This window comes from Nerophis ophidion, linkage group LG21 (genome assembly GCF_033978795.1).
Source record: "Nerophis ophidion isolate RoL-2023_Sa linkage group LG21, RoL_Noph_v1.0, whole genome shotgun sequence".
Lineage (NCBI taxonomy): Eukaryota > Metazoa > Chordata > Actinopteri > Syngnathiformes > Syngnathidae > Nerophis > Nerophis ophidion.
Window position 1 is genome coordinate 24033037 of NC_084631.1, and position 10101 is coordinate 24043137.

Genomic DNA, 10101 nt, shown 5'->3' on the forward strand with positions numbered 1-10101 from the left:
TGTTCCAACTATCGTGGGATCACACTCCTCAGCCTTCCCGGTAAGGTTTATTCAGGTGTACTGGAGAGGAGGCTACGTCGGATAGTCGAACCTCGGATTCAGGAGGAACAGTGTGGTTTTCGTCCTGGTCGCGGAACTGTGGACCAGCTCCATACTCTCGGCAGGGTTCTTGAGGGTGCATGGGAGTTTGCCCAACCAGTCTATATGTGCTTTGTGGACTTGGAGAAGGCATTCGACCGTGTCCCTCGGGAACTCCTGTGGGGAGTGCTCAGAGAGTATGGGGTATCGGACTGTCTTATTGTGGCGGTCCGTTCCCTGTACGATCAGTGCCAGAGCTTGGTTCGCATTGCCGGCAGTAAGTCGAACACATTTCCAGTGAGGGTTGGACTCCGCCAAGGCTGTCCTTTGTCACCGATTCTGTTCATAACTTTTATGGACAGAATTTCTAGGCGCAGTCAAGGCGTTGAGGGGTTCCGGTTTGGTAACCGCAGGATTAGGTCTCTGCTTTTTGCAGATGATGTGGTCCTGATGGCTTCATCTGACCGGGATCTTCAGCTCTCGCTGGATCGGTTCGCAGCCGAGTGTGAAGCGACCGGAATGAGAATCAGCACCTCCAAGTCCGAGTCCATGGTTCTCGCCCGGAAAAGGGTGGAGTGCCATCTCCGGGTTGGGGAGGAGACCCTGCCCCAAGTGGAGGAGTTCAAGTACCTAGGAGTCTTGTTCACGAGTGAGGGAAGAGTGGATCGTGAGATCGACAGGCGGATCGGTGCGGCGTCTTCAGTAATGCGGACGTTGTACCGATCCGTTGTGGTGAAGAAGGAGCTGAGCCGGAAGGCAGAGCTCTCAATTTACCGGTCGATCTACGTTCCCATCCTCACCTATGGTCATGAGCTTTGGGTCATGACCGAAAGGATAAGATCACGGGTACAAGCGGCCGAAATGAGTTTCCTCCGCCGTGTGGCGGGGTTCTCCCTTAGAGATAGGGTGAGAAGCTCTGCCATCCGGGAGGAACTCAAAGTAAAGCCGCTGCTCCTCCACATCGAGAGGAGCCAGATGAGGTGGTTCGGGCATCTGGTCAGGATGCCACCCGAACGCCTCCCTAGGGAGGTGTTTAGGGCACGTCCAACTGGTAGGAGGCCACGGGGAAGACCCAGGACACGTTGGGAAGACTATGTCTCCCGGCTGGCCTGGGAACGCCTCGGGATCCCCCGGGAAGAGCTAGACGAAGTGGCTGGGGAGAGGGAAGTCTGGGTTTCCCTGCTTAGGCTGTTGCCCCCGCGACCCGACCTCGGATAAGCGGAAGATGATGGATGGATGGATGGATATACACACTGCAATTATGTATACAGTGTATATATAATGGAGTAACGGACACCTTGATAACAATATGTAATATGTACAATACACACACTGCACCTATATATATATATAAAATGCAGTAACAGACACCATGATAACAATATGTAATATGTTTTATATACACACTGCAAGTATATATAATGTAGTAAAAGACACCTTCACAACAATATGTAGAATGTACAATATAGACACTGCAAGTTTAGTTACATATACATATATATATATATATATATATATATATATATATATATATATATATATATATATATATATATAATGTAGTCACAGACACCTTTATAACAATATTTAATATTTTTTATACTGTATACACACTGTAAGTATTAATACAATGTAGTAACAAGACACCTTCATAACAATATGTAATATGTACAATATGATCCGTATTTTGATCATTTTAATAATTTCCACGACTGATTTCTTCAGTGCATTTATTTCTGTTTCCATAGCAACGCAATTTTTACTTTTGGCAATAAATGTGTGTTCTTACTTACGGAAACAAACACGAGTGTGTTGTGATCGTGGCAGACTTGGTAACACACAAGGACGACGACTATTTTTGGACAAATGAGTATTCAAAACCTTTTCTATTCGAAGCTGAATATACTGAGGATGAACTACTGCCTCTAGAAGTCAGCATGAAGGAAGAGTGAGACGTTGAAGCAAATGGAAGCTGAGAGAGTGAGGTGAAAGTGACCCGACGCTGCAAAATGTGTCATTTGAAGCATGCCACTTCGCATAAATTGAGTGTTTACCCAAATAAACAATTAATGGCTAACTTGATGGCCCTTCGCTATATATAGTTCTGGGTTCAATCCCGGGCTCAGGATCTTTCTGTGTGGAGTTTGCATGTCCTCCCTGTGACTGCGTGGGTTCCTTCCGGGTACTCCGGCTTCTTCCCATTTCCAAAGACATGCACCTGGGGATAGGTTGATTGGCAAGACTAAATTGGCCCTAGTGTGTGAATGTGAGTGTGAATGTTGTCTGTCTATCTGCGTTGGCCCTGCGATGAGGTGGCGACTTGTCCAGGGTGTATTCCGCCTCCCGCCCGATTGTAGCTGAGATATGCACCAGCGCCCCCCGTGACCTTAAAGGGAATAAGCGGTAGAAAATGGATGGATGCATGTGAGAATATATATATATATATATATATATATATATATATATATATATATATATATATATATATATATATATATATATATATATATATATCAATCAATCAATCAATGTTTACTTATATAGCCCTAAATCACTAGTGTCTCAAAGGGCTGCACAAACCACAACAGAAACCACTACGACATCCTCGGTAGGCCCACATAAGGGCAAGGAAAACTCACACCCAGTGGGACGTCGGTGACAATGATGACTATGACAACCTTGGAGAGGAGGAAAGCAATGGATGTCGAGCGGGTCTAACATGATACTGTGAAAGTTCAATCCATAATGGATCCAACACAGTCGCGAGAGTCCAGTTCAAAGCGGATCCAACACAGCAGCGAGAGTTCCGTTCACAGCGGCGCCAGCAGGAAACCATCCCAAGCGGAGGCGGATCAGCAGCGCAGAGATGTCCCCAGCCGATACACAGGCAAGCAGTACATGGCCACCGGATCGGACCGGACCCCCTCCACAAGGGAGAGTGGGACATAGGAGAAAAAGAAAAGAAAAAGGCAGATCAACTGGTCTAAAAAGGGTGTCTATTTAAAGGCTAGAATATACAAATGAGTTTTAAGGTGAGACTTAAATGCTTCTACTGAGGTGGCATTTCGAACTTTTACCGGGAGGGCATCCCAGAGTACTGGAGCCCGAAATTAAAACGCTCTATAGCCCCCAGACTTTTTTGGGGCTCTGGGAATCACGAATAAGCCGGAGTCCTTTGAACGCAGATTTTTTGCCGGGACATATGGTACAATACAATCGGCAAGATAGGATGGAGCTAGACCGTGTAGTATTTTATACCTAAGTAGTAAAACCTTAAAGTCATATCTTAAGTGCACAGGAAGCCAGTGCAGGTGAGCCAGTACAGGCGTAATGTGATCAAACTTTCTTGTTCTTGTCAAAAGTCTAGCAGCCGCATTTTGTACCAACTGTAATCTTTTAATGGTAGACATGGGGCGACCCGAAAATAATACGTTACAGTAATCGAGACGAGACGTAACAAACGCATGGATAATGATCTCAGCGTCTTTAGTGGACAGAATGGAGCGAATTTTAGCGATATTACGGAGATGAAAGAAGGCCGTTTTAGTAACGCTTTTAATGTGTGACTCAAAGGAGAGAGTTGGGTCGAAGATAACACCCAGATTCTTTACCGTGTCGCCTTGTTTAATTGTTTGGTTGTCAAATGTTAGAGTTGTATTATTAAATAGAGGTCGGTGTCTAGCAGGACCGATAATCAGCATTTCCGTTTTTTTGGCGTTGAGTTGCAAAAAGTTAGCGAACATCCATTGTTTAATTTCATTAAGACACGCCTCCAGCTGACTACAATCCGGCGTGTTGGTCAGCTTTAGGGGCATGTAGAGTTGGGTGTCATAAGCATAACAGTGAAAGCTAACACCGTATTTGCGTATGATGTCACCTAGCGGCAGCATGTAGATGCTGAAGAGTGCAGGGCCAAGGACCGAACCCTGGGGAACTCCACACGTTACCTTAACGTAGTCCGAGGTCACATTGTTATGGGAGACGCACTGCATCCTATCAGTAAGATAAGAGTTAAACCAAGACAGGGCTAAGTCTGACATACCAATTCGTGTTTTGATACGTTCTAATAAAATATTATGATCGACAGTATCGAAAGCAGCGCTAAGATTGAGGAGCAGCAACATAGATGACGCATCAGAATCCATCGTTAGCAATAGATCATTAGTCATTTTTGCGAGGGCTGTCTCCGTAGAGTGATTTGCCCTGAAACCGGATTGAAAGGTTTCACATAGATTGTTAAACGCTAAGTGTTCATTTAAGTGCTCCGCAACAATTTTTTCGAGGATTTTTGAAATAAAGGGAAGGTGAGACACCGGTCGGTAGTTTACCATGAGGTCAGGATCGAGGTTAGGTCTTTTAAGAAGAGGATGAATAACCACTTTTTTGAATGCTAGGGGAACAGTGCCCGAGGAAAGTGATAAGTTTATAATATTTAGCACTGATGGACCTAATAATACAAAGAGCTCCTTGATCAGTTTCCCATGAAGAGGGTCAAGTAAACATGTTGTTTGTTTTATTCCATTTACACGTTGTAACAATTCCTCTAATGTTATTTCCTCAAAACGAGAGAAACTATTTTGGAGGGCAGTATCCGCCGTATATACAATCGTATCAGTGTTAATAGAACCCCGTTGTAGCTGGGACGCATTGTCTTTAATCTCCTTTCTAATGACTTCAATTTTCTTACTAAAGAATTGCATAAAGTCATCAGCTGAGTGGGTGGAGCTACTGGAGGGGGTCCCTTGTTGGGTCAGCGATGCTACCGTACTAAACAAAAATGTAGGATCGTTTTTAGTACGGTGGATGAGATTTGAGTAATATTTAGCTTTAGCTAAGGTAAGCATGCATTTATAAGTTATTAAACCATCACTCCATGCTTGATGGTGCACCTCAAGTTTAGTCGTGCGCCATTTGCGTTCCAGCTTTCTACATAATAATTTCTGAGCTCTAGTTTCTTCTGTAAACCACGGGGTACGCTTTTTTGGAGCCTTTTTTTAACTGTAGCGGTGCTGTGTTATCAATGGTTTCGCGCAGGGCGTCGTTAAAGTTGTTAGTGAGGTTATCAATAGAGCCCACATACTTTGGGAATGGTGCCATTAACGAGGGCAGTAGGTCAGCAAGAATTGTTGTTGTGGCCGTATTAATGTTGCGGCTGCTATATATATATATATATATAGTGGGAGAGTGGCCGTGCGCAACCCGGGGGTCCCTGGTTCAATCCCCACCTAGTACCAACCTCGTCACGTCCGTTGTGTCCTGAGCAAGACACTTCACCCTTGCTCCTGATGGGTGCTGGTTAGTGCCTTGCATGGCAGCTCCCTCCATCAGTGTGTGAATGTGCGTGTGAATGGGTAAATGTGGAAGTAGTGTCAACGCACTTTGAGTACCTTGAAGGTAGAAAAGCGCTATTCAAGTACAACCCATTTATATATATATATATATATATATATATATATATATATATATATATATATATATATATATACATATATATATATATATATATATATATATATATATATATATATATACAGTCATGGTAAAAAATTTACATACACTTGTAAAGAACTTGATGTCATGGCTGTCTTGAGTTTCCAACAATTTCTACAACTCTTATGTTTTTGTGATAGAGTGATTGGAGCACATACTTGTTGGTCACAAAAACATTCATGTAGTTTGGTTCTTTTATGAGTGTATTATGGGTCTACTGAAAATGTGACCACAACTGCTGGGTCAATTTGTTGATTGGAACACCCAACTGCGCCCAAGACCCAACCGCCGGGCTGATGATTTTAGGTTGTCCTGAAGAATTTGGAGGTAATCCTCCTTTTTCATCGTCCCATTTACTCTCTGTAAAGCACCAGTTCCATTGGCAGCAAAACAGGCCCAGACTATAATACTACCACCACCATGCTTGACGGTAGGCTTGGTGTTCCTGGGATTAAAGACCCCTCCCCTTTTTCCTCTAAACAAATTGCTGGGTATTGTGGCCAAGCAGCTCATTTTTTGTTTCATCTGACATCACATGGACAAAGATAAGACCTTCTGGAGGAAAGTTCTTATTTTTTCAATTTATGTAAAAAATTTAAAGAATAATACATGCATTTAATCAGAAAGTGCTTTATTATTTTTGCAGTCCATGTAAATGATGAAGAACACATAGACTATCGGGGCATATCACATAAAATGACGCGGCAGGCCCCTAAAATGACATGGTGGGACACATTAAGTGATGCAACTGACCACATAAAGCCGCTTAAATGATTTGGCGGGCCAGTTTAAAATCATGTGATAAGCCAAACTTGGCCCAGGGCCTTGAGTTTGTCACCTGTATTGTAAACTAATTAGTGGTATTCAGAGCTCCAAGTCGTGAGTAATCTTCATACAGACATTGGCAGCCGTCTGTAAAAGCAAGACAATGCCACAATGGTCACTGAAATAAGTAATAATATGAACAAGCTACAAAGTTTCAAATATGGAGCTTTTGGTCAAGTGCCATCAGCTGCATGTTTATAAAGCTTACAGAGCTGCTATGACGCAAGGAGGGGACTGACATAGGGTGTTTCATGTGTGCTAAAATAAAATCTCATGACCTCCTGATGTTGCTTTCAATCGCAGGTCATAGGTAATAGGTCATGAACATGAAAAAGTCATGCAATATACACACATGACATGTGTAAACAATGGGGCTGCGCCATTCATTGATTTTAAATAGTAATACAAATATGAATTTTCGTAGTGCAAAAAAAATATATTTTCCTCTCTATGTACCATAGGTTCCGCCTTCGTGCAAGAGAAGTCTCCATAGACATATGGACCCATACACACGTCAATTATTCCCATATATTCATTTATTTATGGACACAAATGCAATTTGTCTCATCTCAAAGGCAGATTTAGCACTTCCGGTTGTCCTTCACTCATACATTGATGTGGCGTTTGCATTTTAACGTGGCGGATGCATCATTCTTCAATGTGGCGGATGCCTCATACTGTATTGTAGCGGATGCATCATACTTTGCATCACAACACTCTAATGGGTGGCTTCTGTCTCTCTTTTCAGTTCTCCCCCCTTTTCTTAGTCCTATTCTTTGGGGAATACAATGTATTTGATTAGATTTATTTCCTACTTATTTTTTATTGATTACTCAGTTGTTTTTTCCAAATATATAGTAACAAGAACAGTTCATGTGCGCACATTTAGAATCCAGTGGTTCCTCGCGATGGTCATGGCTACCGGTGGTGCAAAGAAAGCTACACCAGTCAACATCAACAACTAACAAGGCAGTCCATCGCTTTTGTTAGGGCTGGGGAAAAGTCACAGCAGCCGGGGCTGCAGGCAAAAGCTAAGGATTGGCATCTGAAAGTCGATTATGGTAGATTGCTCAAATTCCCAGAAAACATTGGAGAACCGGGGAGACCTCTTGCGAAGCCCCCCGCCGGCCCCCCTTCCCCCTCGCCTCGGCAGTCATACCGCCCACTCTTGATCAGGCCACGCGCATGCCCCTGCTGTGGCCTCGAACATATTCATGTAATTTCGCGGATCTTCAGCTTCAGTCATCCGATGCAGTCCTACGGCTGCCATTGTTGGCACCGCTACCGCGGGTGCCCCCCCTCCGGTTCGCTTGGTCAGCGCTCGCAGTACTTGGTTCTGCTACGCAATCTGCGCCTGCATCGCCTCCATTTGCTGGTGGTTTGCCGTGGATACTTAAGCTATTACTAGACCCAGCGCCGCAGTGGGTTCGGTGTTGTCAATGTCCTCTTTTCTCTTTTTCAATTGGAAGTCACGTCCTGGCGAGTGCCGCTGATCATACACTTTCGCAGGAGTCTGCCGTTCAGAGTTAAACAATGTTTTATTAACCATCAATAGTTTCTGCTGTTTTGACTTTTCAGTCCGTCGTTTTTCTCTCCAACTCTCCACACCTCCTCCTCCTGCTGTTCCCGACCGCTACTGTTGAAGACATCAGGTGATGAGACAACTTGTACCATCTGGGAAATCGAATCACCTGCCAGATGTGTCTCGCCGTCAGCACTGCCATGCTCCCCGTCTGATGATGCTCTGTTTTCAGCACCATGGACAGAGGCGGTGACTTTTGCTCCTGCAGGCAGCGCTGGCTACACCTCCCCCCACATTTCAGTTAGAGAGTCAATTCCAGAACCGATACATCCACATTTCACTGGCTTGAGAAAGGCATTATCACTGGATGAACCCTACTCTGTGATATTGTTTTCCTTGGCCATGGATATGTTGGTGAAGTCAACAGAGGTGAGGTGCAGAGGCTCACTCACCAACTCCAGTATGTCGTAGCCCCCAATTAGAGCATTTATGGATGATCTTATCCTGACTACACCATCAGTCCCGGGCTGTAAATGGATCCTACAAGGCCTTGAACATCTCATCAGTTGGGCTTGGCTGTACTTCAAGCCAGCCAAGTCTCAGTCCACAGAAGAGGAAGGTTACGGACTAGTTTTACTTCTCACTCGGAGGCACCCAGATTCTATCTGTGGGACAGAAGTAAGTTAAGAGCCTGTAGATTGCACCTTGAAGGACACCGCAGCACTCCAAGCAACAACAGAGGAATTGGGAACCTGGCTGACAGCAGTGGATAGGTCATGGCTACCAGGCAAGTTTAAAACCTGGATTTACCAACATTGCATTTTACCACTATTCCTATGGACACTGCTGGTTTATGATTGCCAATGACCACTGTTGAGTGTTTTGAGAGAAAGGTTTGGGCTGACCACAAAGCCTCTGCAGCCCCAACTTGTATGGGAGGAAAAACAAGCAGAAACTGCCCTTCTGTAGTCTGACAGCAGACAGGGACTCTAGTTGACACCTAAGTCTCCTCGGCTGGCATAGAAGTGAGAACCGCTAGTAAGTGGAAGGCTGACGAGGCAGTCGACCAGGCAGAGTTGTGGTTGCGACACAGGGAGTTGGTGGGAACATTGGCAGGTCTTGGGAGCAACCAAAGAGCTCGCTACAGCCAGGCCCAGAGGAAGGAAAGCCGTCAGCTGATCTAGGAGGAGGTCCGAGCAGAGGTGGAAGAATCCCGCTGCAGTAGGACAGTAGGGATGCGGCAGCAGGGGACGTGGACGCGATGGGGAAGAGGCAGCTGACCGAAAGATATGGTGGACAGAGCTATGGCGATCTGAGCCACACCGGACCAAGTTTCTCATCCGGTCAGTATACAATGTCCTCCCAAGCCTGTCCAACCTCTTCCGATAGGGTCTGGCCACTGGCCCCCCTGTGCCAGAGAGGTGGATCACAGGAGCACATCCTGAGCTGCTGCCCAAGTGGACTGGGGGAGGGGCACTACTGCTGGCGCAATGACCAAGTGCTGCGGGTCATCAGCACATGGATGTCTACCAGTAAACATCAGCCACCAACAAGACACTACATCGCTTTTGTTAGGGCTGGGGAAAAGGTGTCGAAGCAAATAGTTGTTGGTTATATTTATAATTATATACCTTTATATATGGTATATTCTTCAATACTAATAAATTAATATAATTTTCAGAAGATAGTGAGGGCCAATGAAAAACAGTTGTGTGCTGAACTGTATATGGCCCCCAGGACGCACTTTGGACACCAATGAAATACACACTCAAGTATCATTTCACACACTACTACAAGTATCAATATATATTACACATTACTACAGGTATTACTATACTTCACACATTACTACAAGTATTTGATATATATCACACACTACTGCATGTATTAGTATATATATCACATACAATTACAAGTATCAATATGTATCACACACTACTACAAGTATTAATATATATCACACACTACTGCAAGTATTAATATATAGAACACAATACTACAAGTATTAATATATATCACACACTACTATAAATAATACTACATATCACACACTACTTCAAGTATTAATATATATCACACATTACTACAAGTGTTAATATACAGTATATCACACACTATGGCAAGTATTAATGTACAGTATATCACACACTACTACAATGATAATATTTACAACGCACTTCTGCAAT